The sequence below is a fragment of the Crocodylus porosus genome, unplaced genomic scaffold, assembly GCF_001723895.1.
Source record: "Crocodylus porosus isolate Cpor-Errol unplaced genomic scaffold, CroPor_comp1, whole genome shotgun sequence".
Lineage (NCBI taxonomy): Eukaryota > Metazoa > Chordata > Crocodylia > Crocodylidae > Crocodylus > Crocodylus porosus.
The window spans coordinates 77,942,489-77,960,763 of record NW_017728949.1 but is presented as its reverse complement, the minus strand read 5'-3'; positions in this window follow the sequence as shown (position 1 = coordinate 77,960,763).

Genomic DNA, 18,275 nt, shown 5'->3' with positions numbered 1-18,275 from the left:
AGCAGGCAGGGAATGGGGCCTCGCAGGGGTCCCCCCATGGTCCCCTCCTCCTCCTTACTCCAGCCTCCCCTTCCCCACCCCCTACTTACCAGCTCAGAGTCCAGGTCCAGCTCCCTGCTGCAGCAGGAGGGGACTGCCGAAGCTCTCCGAATCTTTTCTGAATTGATTTTTAGAGCTTTGAATCGATTCAGACATTTTCATTGGTCCCCCAATTCGATTTAGATTTGAAGAATCTCCTCTGAATTGAATCAGCACCCAAAGCTTCACACAGCCCTAGATGGCAGTACTCCCAATGGCATTAACTATGCAGAATCAAGCCCTTCAATCTTAAAATATGCACCATACTTGAATAAATTATAGTTATGGTCCTAAGTTACCACAGGCTGTAAAATTTTGAATATTCTAAATTATGCTGAACTGGATTTTCCCTTTTACAAAACAACAACAACCCCCCTCTAAAAAAAAAACAACAAAAAACCCAAGATGCAGTCTAAATATTTAGAAGTGGCTTCTAATTTTAAATTAAAAACAAATCAAATTCAAGAGTGAGCTTATATTTTGATTAGAACAGCTTTCTATTTTTGTGGGGCAATACCGGTTCAGACTTCTCCAGATTATAAATTGATCAGGCAACAAATTAATTGAGGTATAATACCCAGAGGTTGGATAAATATATTGTGTAAAGGAAACAAAATAGGTAGACTCAGTACATAGTAAATAGAGTTAACAGGGCAAAGAAAGCAAGATGTAGTGTTGTACAATTACATGCACCATAAGGATTTTCCATCACTTTTGTAGAATTTGGTGTCTGATACTTCAAAGACTGAGCACCAAATGCATTCCTGGCTTGTTCCAGACATAGCAATTCCAATATATTCCTATGCATATTTCATAGGCAGAAAAACAGAACAGGAAGCACATCTGTCAAATGCAGCAGTGTTATCTGTAGGACCGGATTTTCAGACCCCAGGCTGGTTTTGCACTTGCAACTTGTTCATTTGAATAATTGTGGTAACAATTTTGCACAGGTAGAGTTTAGCTCACGTAGATACCAAGCTGTATTGGGTCCACAAATCAGGCACTTAAACCTCCAGATGACCTTAACTAGACCCAGGCATAACTGTAGCTACAACTATCTTCACTGATAATATTTTTCTTTTTAATGGTCTCATTTTTCAAGTACTTCCATGTTTCATACACTTCTAATTCAGCATAGTCTCCAGTCATTTGTATAAAAATCAACATCAGTTCTTTCTTTAAATTGGTTATAATTTTTCAGTTTACTCCTGTCTTTTGTCTTATGCGCACAACTTTATTTTCATAATTCTGCATTATTATGTGTTATTTTGCTTGTTTTTTTAAAGCCGCTGTATAAAAGTGAATGCCTATACTTAATGAGAAACAATTTCTGACTTCAAATCTTTTTAGTTAACTCTTAGGATGTTGGAGCTTACCTAAGTAAAAGCTTCTTGAGTATTCTATAGAGGATAGCAATTGCTAACCCCAAATGCCAAACAAAAATATCAAATGACATGAAGTAGACTGAAAAATCTGCACAAGATCTGTTATTTCACATCCAATTGCTTAAACTGCCCCCACATAACTTTGGACTTCAATTTTCTATTAACTAAATAGATTTTGTAGACTGATGCACATAGAATATATGGCTTTAATTTTATCAGGGTTTTTTTTATAACAAATACTATTGCTTCACACGTTAAAACTCTAAAAACATTAGAGCTGTCAGGCCAAATAACATTAATTGTTCATCCTTGGTAAACCATTATGCTACCCTCTGCTATTTTGTACCAATATGTAAATAATGGCTAGGTATAGATGTTATACATATCACAGAATAAGCATACACAAAGTACTTTACAACTCTAATCCTGGATGAATATGGTATCAGACTAAAGCGTGTTAAGTTATAGTGCTTTGGTCAATGTCTATATCTGATCTCTTTGCAAGTCAAGGTAGGTTGCATTCTGCCAGTATCCAAGGGGCCCCTTTCTTTGTGACTTGCTAACCTTAGCCAATGCTTGTCTGCTCTGGGTGAGCACTGGTCCTCCTCCACTCCTGGGCTGTGATAGACAGAAGACAGAAAAGGCTGTGTCCTCCCTATGCAGCCAGTCAGGGGGGTGGAAAATGAAGCCTCCTTCCTATATGGGTCCCCCCCAGATTGGTGGGGGGTCTTGTGGGGGGTGGGTCCATGTGGCAAGTGGTTTCTGTTCCCCTCCTCCCTCAACCTGCTTCAGCCTCATGCCAGCTGCAGCTCAAAGCCAGGTGTGGCTTCACTACACAGGGAACTGAGGGTGTGTGGATGGGGGAACAGAGCCCCCTTCCAGGTGAGTCTGTCCTAGTCCCTCCCAAGACCCGAGCCAGCAATCTGGGGGGAGCCCATGTGACAGAGGGGGCCCATTCCTCCCCTACCCCCAGTTCCCCACATAGTAAAAAGTCAGACTGTTCTAAGGTGCAGCTTTCAGGAAGTGGGGAGGTAATGGAGCTCCCCTGCCATGCTGACCCAGCCTACCCCCCAGCAACTTGGGGGGGCACATGGGAAGCCCCTCTTTCACACTCCAGCCTCCAGTGCTGACAGCAGCCAGTTGTCAGGGGACAGGGCTGGGGAGAAGGGTCACACTGGTCAATCAGGGATGGCCAGCTGCTTGGCTGGGATTGACACTCTCTGGCAGCCTCCTGGGAGGCTTGCAGGAGCACCTACAGCTTGCTGGCCTCAGCCAGTGCAGGCAGGCTCCAAGTCCCACACACTGAATGGCAGATGTCTGTTCTGTTTGCTGCTGACCTAAACTAGAGGACTTTGAGTAAAGCACAATATTTAGACCACTTTTCCAAGTGCAGGGTACTGCACCTGGGGAGGAAGAACCAGCACCATACCTACAGACTGGGGAACTCCCTTCTCATCAGTGCAGATGCAGAAAAGGATCTTGGAGTCATTATTGATGCCAAAATGAACATGGGCTGACAGTGTGAGGACACGGTCAGGAAGGCAAACTGTATCTTGTCATGCATCCACAGATTTACCTCAAGCAGGTCCAAGGAGGTGATCCTCTCCATCTATGCGACACTGGTCAGGCCGCAGTTGGAGTACTGCATCCAGTTCTGGGCACTGCACGTCAGGAGGGATGTGGACAACACGGAGAGCGTCCAGAGGAGGGCAACCCACCTGATCAGGGGTCAGCAGGGCAGGCTCTACCAGGAGATGTTAAAGGATCTGAACCTGCTCAGCATCCACAAGAGAAGGCTGAGGGGGGATCTAGTAGCCATTTACAAACTGGCCAAGGGGGACCAGCAGGAATTGGGAGAGTCCCTGTTCCCCCAAGCACTACCAGGAGTGACTAGAAATAACAATCACAAGCCGGCAGAGGGTAGATTCAGGCTAGACATCAGGAGGCGCTACTTCACTATCAGGGTGGCTAGGATCTGGAATCAACTTCCAAGAGAAGTGGTGCTGGCTCCTACCCTGGGGGTCTTTAAGAGGAGGCTGGATGAACATCTGCTGGGGTCATTTGAACCCAGTACTCTTTCCTGGCATGGCAGGGGGTTGGACTTGATGATCTGCTCAGATCCCTTCCGACCCCACCAACATGAAACTGTGAAATGCAGAAGGAGGTCCGTATGCAAATTACTGAAGAACCTGTTAACACACTGAATTGGTACTAAATTGCAGAGCATTACATAAACCTCAATAACTAACACACTTAGTGCCTCACAGTAAGGTGGAATAAGACATTCTACTAAATTAAAATACACCAATAAATATTCCTAGCTCAACAAGACTAACTTAAAGCACCAAAATACATTGCTAGACTTTTTCTAGCTATCTTCAGGGAGAAAATGGAGAAGAGAAGCAGGTCCATTTTCAGCATTTCTGCTTAGGAGCTTTGACCTTGCACTACTGAATTCAATGGAAAGTTTTGTTGTTGACTCCCTGAGCCTCATTTCTGTTCTTCTGGGAGTTCAAGAACCACTCAAGCCTTGCAGCCTATAGCTGTAACTGACCAGAAGTATGATTGGGAACATGACTTAGTTCCTCTTCCACATTAGCTGCTGATAGGTAGGGAAGAAATAAAATGTCCCAAACTTCACAGTTAGCACAGCAAATGCTCTGTTCAATTTTGCATTCTGAAAAGCATTGTTTCTGCTGGAGACCAATGCTTTCTTGAGTCATTCAGGTTAGTAAATGTTTCTATGCCACCCACTATTAAATCCTACTGAAGTTGTTATATTAGCTTCATCACTGTAACATCTGATGCTTTCTGACAGAGTAAAAGTGATACTATAAACATTTATCACAAAGGCTGCTAATCTGTGGCATGTATGCCACAAGAAATGAACAAAGCTTCTTTGTGTAGCATACAATACATATGGCAGGGAGCATGGAGGATAAGGCAGAGTAATGGATCCAGCAGGAAGGGGAGAGCCAAGCAACAGAATAAGTAAGGGAAGGGGATTGGAGTGGATCTTAGAAACAAGACAGGGCTTACCTTGTTACATACCTGCCACATAGGTTGGGTCCCAGTGATCTATCACACATGATTTACTTCTATCAACCCTCCCTAAAGCTAGGTATAGATGTTCAAAAAGCCCGAGGAAGATTCACACAAACTTTTGTGGCTTTTTCTAAGCACCCTAGTGTGATGGGCTAGCTGGCAGTAACTTAGCCCAGGAGTTTTGAAGGGACAAAAGATGATTGGAGGACTTGGGGTTCCCTTTCTGCACCAATCAGGCCCCAGAGACTCACCCCCATGTACCCTTATTGGCCCCTTGGGTCACCTGGAGGGGGATAAAAGTCTTCTTGCAGTGGAAAGGGGCCATTGTGTTTTCCCTCCAGGTACCTGGGCCCTATATTCCCTTGTCATTTGACATTTTGCATTTTGTGGCTTTTATATTTCACCAACCCAAATTGTTTGTTCTGCTGTTTGTGTTTTATATTTTGTTAACCCTGTTTTTTTGTCAGTGATTGTAAGTGTCTAACCTTTGCTGAATCCTGCCTCCTCGGGGCATTGTAGTGTCCACTATAACCTCTGATTTATGCGTATTATGTTCCCAGTATTAAAAGGTACATGATTAAGTCCCCACTGGTGGTCTGGCTCTGCTCTATAGGGTAAGGAAAGTCCCTACACCTCCCACAGCGCTTGTGCACCTGGTTTGATCCCTTCAATTGGAGAGGGGGTACCTCTTGGAGTACTGCCCGGGTTACATTTTGGGGGCTCATCTGGGATTCCTGCCTAGTGGGTGCTAGAATATTATTCAAACACTGTGTACCCCTGTAGAGAGACAGAGAGAGCCACCAGGAGACATGTCCAATGCCAACCAGTCTGCCATACCCTCCGGGAGTGATGAGACTGCACAGGGGGGAGCAGGACAAACTGCTGGTACTGAAGCTGTCTCAGAACGGATGGGGGTTTTCCAGCAGATTCTGAGGGAGATGACCCATTCCTCCAGTGACCAGGCAGCCTATAAGAGACTCCAGAGTTTCTCAGAGTCTTGCTCTATGGGGTAAGGAGAGTCCCTACACCTCCCACAGTGCTTGTGCACCTGCTTTGATCCCTTCAGTTGGAGAGGGGGTACCTCTTAGAGTACCACCTGGGTTACACTAGATTAGTTGGGGAGTGAACAGAACTCAAGTTCACCTTTTGTTGGGAGGAGGGCATGGAGGCAGCTGCACTGGCTGAGGGCAGCAGGCTGGGAGTGCTCTCACATGCCTCCCAGAAGGCTTCCAAGATGTGGTTCCTGCCTGCAGCTGTCAGGAAGTTGGACAGGGGGGTTGGGAATGAAGCCCCCCCCCCCACACTGCATGGGTGCAACCTCAAGATAGCAACCTCAAGACAGCATAGCTGGGGAGGGGGGCTACACTCTGTTCTCCTGCCACCCCTACCCCTGGTTCCTGGCCCAGCAGACATTCACACCCAGGAGCTATGACTTGGAGGCTCTGTCTCCTGCCTATACAGTCAGGTGGAGGGGAGTGGGGTGTGTAGGGGCTGGAGGGAGACAGCCTCCCAGCCACACAGCCCAGGCCCCAAGTCAGCAACCTGGGGGGAGATGCAGTGTAAGGCTCCATTTCCCCTATCATCCTCATTGGGGTTAGTCTTATAATTTTCTTAAAGAGTCTTTTCATCCTTGCATTATTCTCTAAAATAAAGCAAGCCAGATTTCTTTTTGATTTCTAGATCTTGCAGATGATGTTCACGGAAATAAGGGAGTACTCAGGACTGCAGATCTCAAAGGAGCCACAGCTGTTTTTGGAAGAAAGCAGTGAACAGATGTGTACACAGCAATGAAAATGAGGAAGGAAGCTTTTCATACTTCACAAATGAAAAAGCAAATCATCTCAATCCAGAAATCAGGGCAAAATGAAAGAACAAAATCCTAAAGAACTGTTGAAAAGGCAATGAAGTCATCTTGGGGTACATTTGGCAAATAGATAAAGACATGTAAAGTGGATATAATGCTCTAGTGAAGTACACAGCCTTCATTAAATCCTATTGGATGGACCTGGAATGGTTAAAGCAAAGAATTTTAATTTATATTTTAGCAGACAGCTGTTCTGAATAAGGAGGAATATTTCCTCAGCCCATCCAATGTTTCTTATATATGAGTTAAAAGTTATAAAATGAAAGATGAAACAATTCTTAACATCAGCAAAGATAAAATGTCACACTAACAAAATCATTTAGACTGCTAAATTTCATAGCTAAATTGCTTGAACTAAAATATGTACATGTTGAGTCTGATTCCTCCCTTCGCATGTCCTCTTACAAATTCACTGAAGTCAAAGAAGCTACAAATGTATAACATGAGGGAATAATCTGAGTTTTCAGTTTTTATAAGACTAAATCAATTGCTACAGCAGTGATTTTTCTTAAGGCAGATTATAGAGAAAAAATCATTTCTGAGAGGGGAGAAATCTGAATTCTTAAATCTATGACAGGATTGCAGGTATTGTCGTCTATATTGTCTAACTAATTCACAACCCTGTCCCTTCCACTGGCTACTACCAATGCTTCAGAGACAGGTGAAGAGGCCCTATAGACTATAATTACAGCATAATTACCTGAAATTGGGGTATTTCTGTCTTCTTCAGTTAGTACCTTGCAAAAGGAATTTGGGGACCACACCAAATGTCATTAAGGATATTTTGATTATTATACAAAAGCCTAATCCTTTTCTGAACCCGAGTTAGTTTTTGTTATGTTGTGACAGTGAGTTTTATGGTTAAGAAAGTAGGTCACAATTTGACAAGTTTTATGCCTGTGGTCACTTATAAGTTATATAACTGGTTCCAATGACTTCTTTGGACATCCTTGTATTATGATATAGTCTAGTAAGAATACCCAGTTTCCTGTATGTAGATAATTTAAGTTGTGTTGTATAATATGTCCCTTTTTAATTGTTTAGTCTCCAACCTAAAGAGCCCTGGTATTTTCAGTCTCTCCGTGCATGGAAAATTTCCCTTGCTTCCAGTTAGTTTCTTCACTTCTCTCTTCTGTTTGTTTCATGAGCGAGGCAAACGTAAACTGAACGTATAATTCAAAGTGAATATGTATGGAAAGTTTAGGGGTTGTTTTTTTTGACCCTATTACCAATGTCATGAGGGCTAGGGATAGAAGTTACAAATAAACTTGTTTAAGTGACGGGAAACTCATTTAAACCTGTAACAGAACAGAAGTTCAGTACACATAAACCAGTTTCACAATGGCCAAAATTGGTTTAAGATAAACCACTGGTTAAATGTAGTATCAGACTTAACTGATTTCGATCAAACCAGTTCATAGAACTTTTGTCCCAGACCCCTTCCTGATTCAAGTTGAATCAGAGTCCCCCAGCATCCCAGCATGCTTTGCAGCCCTAGGCTGCTCTGTGTCTGCTTGAGCAAAGTAGGGTTGGCCCCACCCCTCTGCTCTCTAGTCAGAGCAGTGAGGGCTGACTGACAAAGGGGTGGGGGTGGGAAATGCAGCTGGCACAGCCTGGTCTGCCTGGAGGGGGCAGAGCAGCCCCTGTCAGACTTTTCCCCACTGGAGTGAAAGGGGTGGGGGGGGGCAGGAGGCTCAGGAAGAGAGAGAGGAATTAAACCCCCCCTGCCTCCCCTCTTTCACTCAGACAGGACCCCAGCCTGGGTCTGCCAGGATTTCCCCTCTGCTCAGCACTCCAGTGGTGGGGGGCATGGCCAGAGCCCGCCTCGGAATCAGCCTCAGGTGAAGGAGGGGAGGGAGGGGGATTAAAACCCCTCATGTGCCCTCTCTCCCACTAGCATAGGGACCCCAGTTGAGGTCTGCCCAGTTTCCCCACTTACTGACCACTTGCACAGTGAGGAGATGTGTTCAGAGCCAGCCCAGGTAGTACCTGAGTCTGCTGTCTGAGCCAGCTGTGGCCACACTCCCTGCCACAGGTGTAGCCAGCAGCGGGGGAAAGGTGGGCAGACACCAGCTGGGGTCCCTGTGCTGGTGGGAGTGAGAAGAGATGTGGGAGTTTAATCCTCCTCCCTCCCCCTCTGTGTCTGAGGCACTTCCTGGGCTGGCTCTGGCCACACAAGTGACCAACAAGGTGGAAAGTCAGGCAGACCCTGGCTGGGGTCCCCATGCTGGTGGGAGAGAGAGGAGATGGGGGGAGGGGTTTAATCCTCCTGCCTCCCCACCTTTGCCTGAGATGCTGCCCTGGCTGGTGTCTAGCCACACCCCTTCTCCTGGGGACAAACCTGTCAAGGGCTGATTTCCCCTTTCCCTCTCTAGGCACATCCCAGAATGGGTCCTTGCAGGCCAGGGTAGGGGTTTAAACCCCTCCCCAATCATACTCAGAAGCCTGTCAGGGCCTGGTCAGACCTCTCCCAGCTCTGGTTCCCTCCAGCTTTGTGGCTGCTGCCAAAGAGAAGGGAATGCTCACTTTAGCACCCCCAGCTTCTAGCCTGAGCCATTGCAGGCATGTGGCTTCATCTTGGAATCAAAAGTGAATGTCTATTCACTTGCAAATGAGTTCAATCTATGCAGATTAGAATAACCTGCAAAGATTGAATCAATTCAGGGTCAGGCTTTTTGAATGTCTATATTTAGCTGAGACGTTCTGTTTGTTGGAAAGAGGGAAAAATAAGGAACTCAAGACAGCTACATGATTTGTTTTGTGGTATTATTTAACTAATTTAATAATTAGTCTTATTTAACTCAAAGTAAGAGCTTTCAGCTTCAGTCAGTATCTTGGTATACATTAAAGTGATATGTATCGACCCATTATGAATAAATAGAGATTATTTTTATCTATGACTAAATCACAGCTCAGAAATGTCTGAGGTATTTCATTTTTTATAACTGTTTTTAAAAGGAAAATATAGAAAAAATGTCCGGATTCTTAATAAAGACCAGGTCAAGACAATGACAAAACAAGTAATCTTTAGAAAATTTGAATATATACGAAGCTGATAGTAGAAATGATATGAAACCTAAGGTATTAAAGATATCAAAGGGATTATAATGAAAAAATATTTCTTCAAGCCCAACATCTTGCTAACAGATCATGAGATCTTTAAAATAAGCCAAGTTTTAAGCAAACCTGAAAACTAGGGGAATGACATTATTAAATGACAGCATTTAATAATGCTTGAATAGAGTTTCCAAAACACTTCCAAGATAACTCTGGGCTATGACCTAGCATGGAAGATTTTAGCCAAAGTAAATCTGTTCCTGAAAGTTAATTAGTAACTAAAAGGGTTTTGTAATGGTAATTGGAATGTAAATCTTCACTACATACAATATTTGCTGACAAATATTTTAATAGACATTACAAATAAGATTTTGGTATGATTACATTGGATTATGTCCCACAAAATATGTATTTTATGAGAGGAAACCAGAGCTTGACTATTTATTTGGCTCTGTAATGGTGTTTATTTATTTAAATTAAGTTGTAAATACAGCATTTGGCATTCATGGAAACACTGAACAAGAGGTGGTGTAACATAGCATTCTGTAGAAGCAGAAAGTTCTATGTATGTTCATAAATTATCCTCTAAAAATGTTCCTAAAATTTCACTGCATACCAAGGCCTGTATAAAAATTCCACTAAGACAGACATTCGGTATTCCACTGGCCTCCAGACTTGCCTGCTTGGAAGAATCCTTTACCTTTTCAAGATCCCCAGATTTCCCAAATATAATTCCCCCCAGGTACCACTTGCAGTGATGGATAAATCCAAGTGAGCAGGGGATACTGTTACACTTTATTCTTTAGTACGGTCCCCATAGGAGTTCTAAGATGACAGAACACATGTTGGGACTGGCAATATTTTGTAACAGCACTTCAATCTCTCGAGTCCTTTAAATTTGACTTCCTCTTTAGAGAATACAAAAGTACAAAACGTGGACAGTTTACCAGATGAACTGTCTTTTAGGAGAAACAGAAAGAGAAACAGATTTTTCCAATAATAGCACTTTGTTTCCTCTCTAAGGTACTGTGAATGTTCTTAAATTTAAAAATGTAAATGTTTGTGTAAAATATTTTTCTGTGCTGCACTGGACACCAAGATGATTTCCTTATATGCTCAAAAAGCTCAATGTAGATTTTTCTTCATAAACCTACATTATAAAAAGCGAATGTATATTACTTTAAGCAGGCATTACATTCCTCAGCTGAGATAACTATACCAAAGACAATGTTTAAAAGAATCAAGACAAAAGAACAAAATAAAGAACAGGGCAACTATAGGGAAAATAAATGTGTGTACCTAAAGGACTGCAGGCTGCAGCAGCAGGGCTCAGACATGGGAGCTCTGGCAGGGCTTAATGGAAATTAAGCATTTTTGGAACCAGAGGCTGGTTGGGAATCCCTCCAAAGTTGTTGTGGTTTAAGGTTTCTCAAGTGTATACCATGGTATTAGTGTTCCCTGTATGTCACCTGTTCTTGGGTGATTTCATCAGTGTTACTATTTACCTGTTACCTGGATCCTAAGTATATGTACCTTAATGTGAATGTTGATTCGTCTGCCTGTCCTTTTCTTCCTAGCCCATTGGCCTGTGATCCTAATTCCCAGTATCCCCTATATAAAAGTGGGCTTCTCTTGCCAGCTCCCTGTGCCAGTTCCTGGGGTTGCAGGGTTTGGTACAATAGTAATTAGCATTACATTCAGCTAAGACTTCAAAGAGGGTTTTTAAAAACTGATATTGGCCTATGTTCCTATATAAATCAAACCAAAACTCCCATTTATTTTAGTGGGAGCTGAGTTAGGCCAGCCTGATTTCTAAAACCCTACACCAAATAATTACTGGATAGGGGTCTTATTTGTAAAGCATGCTGCAAAGTGAGGCCTCAAACCAAATTGATTAGATGCAATTAGAGGAAAAATGCAAGAGGTATAAAAAAGATGAAGATATTTTTAGGTAAAATTTGCAACTGGAAAGTTGATAAGGCAAAGTGATAAATTACAAGGGCATCACAATGTTGTAGTAGGGTTGGAGTCTCATTGTAGATGTAATGGTCCAGGAAATAATCTGAGAGGCAAGGGGTTTTTGTGATAACTTTTGCTGGATCAACTGTATAGCTGGGTCTCCAGGTTTCTCATTGTTAGTTTAGTGGAATAAGTCAGTATGTCCTTTTCAAGTTGATTTATTTTATAGTAAGTTAGGTGAGGAAGATCATTTCTCAGTTCAAAGCTTGTCCTACATCTCTCCCAACTATTCAGTTGATCCAATAAAAAGCCACAATTTGTGTGTATTGCATTTTGTATGATCAAGTCAAAAGCTGAAGTCAAACACCTAAACATTGCACAATTCTGCATACATTTTTTCTCAGTGGAGGTCAAATACATAACACACACTATTGACATAAGTTCCCAAAAAAATTCTTAATGATAGGATGATAAGGCATACATCTGATGATGTATAAACTGAAAAAAATAACATGAGTTGTGCCTCATGGACCTCATGGAAATGCATTGCAAATTCTTATGGTACAATAGCTACTGCCATAAACCGATTAGAAAAGGGTGAGCCACTGCTTTGCATGTTTGTATAAATTACCATCTTTTGGCAGAAAATTTTTCAAGCTTAACCTCTAAATTAACCGTCACCAGCTGGGACTCTCATTGAAATTCTACACAAGGAGCCAAAGCAAATAAATAGGGTCCTCATACCAAATCCATAGTCTGTGTAAGAAATGTGGTAGCAGAGTTCCTGGCAGCCCTTGTATTTCCAGAATTACTAACCATTTTTAGTAGCAATATAATGAGTTCAGAATGTTATGATGTTACTCTTTCAACTGCCTGCTATATGCTGTCACCCATGATTAGATAGTATATTATATTGAATAGCTCACATAGTAACTCTGTTTTGCTCATATGGTATACATAAAAACTAGTTTTGACTTGGAGTCAAGCTTTTCTGAACATTAAAACCCAAGACAAAAGAAACAACAAGGAAATAAAGACATAAAATTGTACTTTAAGTAGATTTTGAATTTATGTTTTAAAGAAATCTAGACTCTTCAATAGATACATTATACTTTATACTTGCAGAATCCATAGCAATAAACAACACCAGAGAATTTTGGATGCTGTATCTGAAAACATCAACCTATAATAATGATTTTTTAATCAAAATTCATTTCCTATAACTTGGTTGTTACAATTTACCTGAGCTTAATTTGAGAAAATACTTATAGTTCTGTTCAAGACAAGTATGATATAGGTCAAATGAGAAGGTCATTTTGGCTAAATGTAGACAGTGAAAAAGCCTGAGGCTGAATTGATTTAATCTTCTAAGCAGCAGAGATTGAACTGAAAAGGAAGTGAACAGACACTCACTTTTGATTCTGGAAATGCAGCCACATGTCTGCAGTGGCTCAGGCCAGAAGCCAGGAGGCACTAAAGCCTTCTTGCTCAGCTGAAGCAGACATCTTGGGCCATGGCTAGCCCACCCACTCTGGTACAAGGAGTTTGCAGGGGAGACACAAAGCATCCTGGGATGCTGGGGCACTATGAGTTAACTTGAAACTGGAGGGGATCTGGGACAGAAGTTCCATAAGCTGATTTAACCTAAATCAGTTAAGGCTGATAGTACATCCATCCAGGTTTATCTTAAACTGTTTTGGGCCATTTGGAAAATAGTTTATTTGCACTTAACTTTTGTTGTGTTAGATTTGAACTGGTTTCCAATCACCTATATTAGTTTATGTGCAAGTTCTGTCCCTAACCTTATGAAATAGGAATATAAGTTAATTAAAGGAATTCCTAGAAAATGCTGTTTTCTGGGAACAGGGCACATATTTAAAGATAAATCTATACATATATTCCTTTATATGTCCAAGTCTGTTTATAAAGACCTTGGGATGTAGTTTTACAATTTATATTTTACCTTAGCATTCTGTATTACTTTCTTGTTTATGAAGCTGGAAACAAATGAATAATATACATGCATATGTATACTATACACACACTTATATATGTACATATGTTATTGTTATTTTTGCCTTCCCTGAAAATTTGATTGCAAATAATAAGATAATATTAAATTAAAATCATTTAAAATTAAAAACTTCAATCCATTTGGTCAGAAGGCAAACAACTTATCAGGACAACATTCCCTTGTTCAAGACACCCATCTGTATGGACATGATATAAAAATCAAATGACATAAGACACCCATATTCTTAAAGGGAGTTCTGATAGTCTAAAGAATGTAAATAAAATCCATATGTAAAACAATAAATGGAGCAGTGACATTTAGAAGTTGATGTGATCCAGACCATTCAAGTCTTCTTTATTGTTCCTTTTAACCCATTTTTTTCAAACACCAGTTCTTTTGAAAGAGATGACCTGGAGATTTAAATCCAAACAGAGAATGTTATAAATATTCTTATAAAATCAATTTTATAGACACATAAGAATGAAAATTTTAAAAAGTGACCATTTATGGTTAGAACATGTTATATATAGAAGTTGCAGGTTAATTCATAGTTTAAGCTTCCATTTAAAGCTTCCTCATTGATAATTTTTAACAATGCTATGGGAATAATGAGGGGTTTTAATGCACAGATATGGAACCAAATGACCTTGATGTTATTGGCTGAAGTATAAGGAGTCATTTGAATATACATACTGGTATATTAATTTGTGTATTCATTATCAGTCGGGGTGGGCAAAATGAGGCCCAGGGCCTGTGCAGGCCACCATGCCATTCTCTCCGATCCATGGAGCCCCTAAAAAAATTAGAAAAAGTAATATTTATCTGCCCTTGGCTGCCTATCATGCAAAACTCAGTAAGTGGCCCTCTGCCCAAAATAATTGCCTGCCCCTGCATTATCTGAAAAGTTTAAGCAAATTCAGAAAGACGAGAACCACCTCTCTTAGGACTGAGAAAAAATAATGCCTTTTTTACGATAATTTCTGTTTAAGAGACTATTTTAAAGACTAAAAGATCTAAAAAAAAAAAAAAAAAACCAACAAAAAAACCCAAATCAAAACAAAACAACAAAAAAAGGAGGGGTAACCCGCTCTGGCGCATGGCAGGTTACCTCAGGTGGTGTAGGGGAGGCTGGGGCCAGCAACGGTCCTGGGGGGGGCCTCTGGCAGCTGCAGCCACAATGCTCCTGCAGCAGAAAGCCTGGCAGCCAGTATGGCTCAGACCAGTCAGGCTCCAATTTTGGGCAGTGTCTGCTGCTGCCTTGTGCACTGTCCTGCTTTGTGGGGTTTTTTACTTTTTTTTTGGCTTGTGTTTTTTGACCCTGGGATCACCCAGGGTCAAAAATCCCCCCATGCTGCAAAGGAGCAACATGGGGAATCCCTGCATGTGTGGTGTGTGGCACTGCAGATGGGTCTGCAGTGCCCTATACCACACACCCACACTCATCAGGATGTGCCCTAAGACTCCAATTCTCTTTCAGGTGCCTGACTCAAAATTACTCAGTAAAATTATTTGTTTTGTTTATTAGTAAGATAGCTGTTTTAGAGGAATAATTTATTGAATTATTGCAAATGGCCAGAGAAACTCCCATCCCCAGTTCTGCTCCCCTGTGTGCAGCTGGCTGGCAGAGATGGTGGGGAGGAGGGAGGAGAGTGGAGCTCCCTCCCTCAGCCCCCCCAGATCCAAGCCAGCACAGGTGGGGGGTCCACATGGCAGGGGCTTCCACCCACACTGCCCAGTCCCACTGGTGAGCCTGGCTCTTCTCTTCAGCCTCACGCTCACCTCTGCTGACTTGGGCTGTCAAACAGTGAGTGTGTGTGTGTTGGGGAAGCGGGGTGCAGAAATGAAGGCCCTGGCCCCAGTTCCCTCAGATCCAAGGAGCCATGCTGGTCAGCCGAGCCAGGCAGTGCAGGGGGAAGCCCCTGTCACACAGCTCCCCTCCCCCCCAACCTGTGCTGCTTAGGTCTTGGGGTGCCAGGACTGGGGCAGGGGCCAACGTTTCCTTCCTATCCCTGCCACTGCTGACAGTCTGCTACTGGGGTGGGGGGAGGTGGGGCTAGGGAGAGGGGCCAATCTGGAAAATCAGGGGTGGCTGGATGCTCAGCTGACCTCAGTATTCTCTGGCAGCCTGCTGGGAGGCATGGCAGAGCAACCACAACCGGCTCGCCTCGGCCAGTGCAGGCAAGCTGCATGTCCCTCCTACTGAAGGGTGAACATCTGTTCTGTTCACTCCTGACCTAACTTAGGGCACTTAAAGTAAAAAACTTACACCACTTCCATACTGGGATATTTGAATGTCTGTACTTGTCCTGAGGTGTGTGCAAAAGTGCTTCCCCATAGGAGTAAGTTGGACCTCAGATCTTCAGGATAAAAATGGTTAGATTTTATATGACATAAAGTAACTATTCCTGGTCTGTGTTTTAATTAATGTCATGAAAGCATTTGGCTGCCAAAGTGATAGAAATCAATTAGCTGAATAAATAAATATTGACAGAGAGCAGATCATAAGCTGTTCTGTGAGGTTTTAAAAGATGGGATGCATAAATAAATCCCACCAGCTCCCTCCGTCTCCCCGTGCACCCACACCAACACCCACACATAGAGCATTAATTAAAACACAAGGGTAGAAGATGTCACTCAGGTTTTTACTCCGATAAATGGGAGCAGTTGCTTAGTAAATAATGAGGACTGTCGAATTTGGCACATCAGAAGACTAATTCACATGGATCTAAGACTTTCTTGTCAGAAGGGATAGAATGATCCATTTAAGAACATTTATGAGGATGTGATTTTCAGGGGTGATGAGTATTGACCTTACCCTGCTCCCACTGAAGTCAATGGGAGTTTTAACGTTCTCCGAACGAACGCTTCTGAAAATCCCACCCCTCTTCTGTAAGGCAAAAATCTAGAGCACCTATGGGTCTTTTTCCAGTTACATCTTACATGCATCTCGAAATACATTTTATTATTAATAATCCATATCAAATTGGTGGTTTAATCCAATTTTAAAGTTTCCTTTGAAATTTAAAGTGACATGATATGGCCACTTTAATTTTATAGATCTACTAATATTTCATGTAGTGTTTGAGAAGTTATTACTAATTCTATATATCTCTGGCTACACTACAGTTCCATGTGTTACTTTAAAAAAATCATTGCTAATATTGAATTCTACCAAACTGACATTTGAGAGAGATGTCAGGAGAGATTTTCATCATCTTCCTGTGTTCCACTAAACCTTAAAGTAAATGCTTTAAAGTCTATTTTCTTTATATAAGATATATACAGGATTCCTTTGTTCTGTGAGTATAAAGTACACAAAAATGCAAATCATGCCTTCCTGTGAAAGGAATTGTTAATATTGAAAAAAAAGCTTATCAAAATAGACCCAAAGCAGGCAAAAGTGTCCTAGTCTCAGGAAAAAAAACCAAAACCAAAATTAAACTATCAGTTCCAAGCCAGCAATGAATTTTCTCAGTTTACATATTTTCATACACATCCCTACCACATTGATTTCTCAGATGGGATAGGGACCAAACCTAACATTTACAAAGACTGGGGTTGTACAACATTTACAGAAAATAATGAATTCCAAATGTAGGGGACTTATTCCACCAAATTTCTGAAATATCTGGAAATGTGATACTATCCTTATCCTTAAAGGATTAGAAGTTATATGGTTTTTGGTATTATATTTCAACAGCACTTTGCATCACATCAAAAACCCTTGATGCAGAAAGAACCAATTTACAGAACATGCCTATCATAATTATTTTTAATTATAGTCATATGGAAATGTTCCAGTTTCAGGGACTTTTTGATGAGATCATTTTTCATCCGAGGAGGGTTAGTCTGATTATTATAAAAGTGATTTCTATTGCTGGGATCTGGGCATTAATTATAAGCAAAATGAGCAAATCATTAAAGAACAATACTAATTTCTTAGAGCCAAATTTGTCCGGTTCTTATGAAGTGGGAAGGGGAGGGAGTACAAGTACCATCTCTTCTCATGCCACTGGCCTACTTAAAGAATGAGGCAAGGGTTCCTCTGAATGCATGCAGGAGTAACTATGTAGTTTCAATCATTTTCAGTAGATGGCATGAAATCAGTGAAGAGTCTAGCAAATCACTAATTACTCTTTTCCCCCCCAATAGTGAGTAAGAAGCAATAGGAAATGTAACGTTCCTACAAACACGAGGAAAAAGGTAACCTCCAAATCTGCAACCTAAAAGACCATGAGATTTGACAGAATGAAGATCAACTTTATTAAGGACATTGTCATGTACTGAAATAAATTGTTTTACAAACTACTGGGTTAATTATTAGTAGCACTGTGGTTAGAATGGAAAAGGAATGAATGATCAGCAGTTGATTGGGACAAAATGATCCATCCATGTGCCTAATGGAGCTAAAAGTAAAAAAAACTCAGTGGCAGATAAGTACTGGCAGAGAGCTCAACTCTGGAAAGCCTTACTGCTGGAATCAGACTGAGGCCAAGCCTGACTGTTTCCAGAGATTTTTAAAAACAGACATTACTGAAACATGGTAGTATGTGAAAAATGAATGAAACACTAAGTAACACTATAGATTGTACAGGAAGGAGAGATTAGATCATAGGGGTGTGAGATAGCACTTTACCCTTAAGCCCCCAGAGGGACTCCTGAAATAAAATATTTGAGGGCAGAGGATCAAAAGGTAAAACTTTGAGAAACTGAGAAGTACTTAATAGGGTAGATAAATGGGCAGCACAATACCAGATGAAAGTGAACATTAGCCTACTCAAGGTAATGTACTTTCAAGGGAATAAATTGAACCATTCACACTAATGCACTTTGCTGGGTTTTTATAAAAAACTGTAAAAACTTACACTAACTT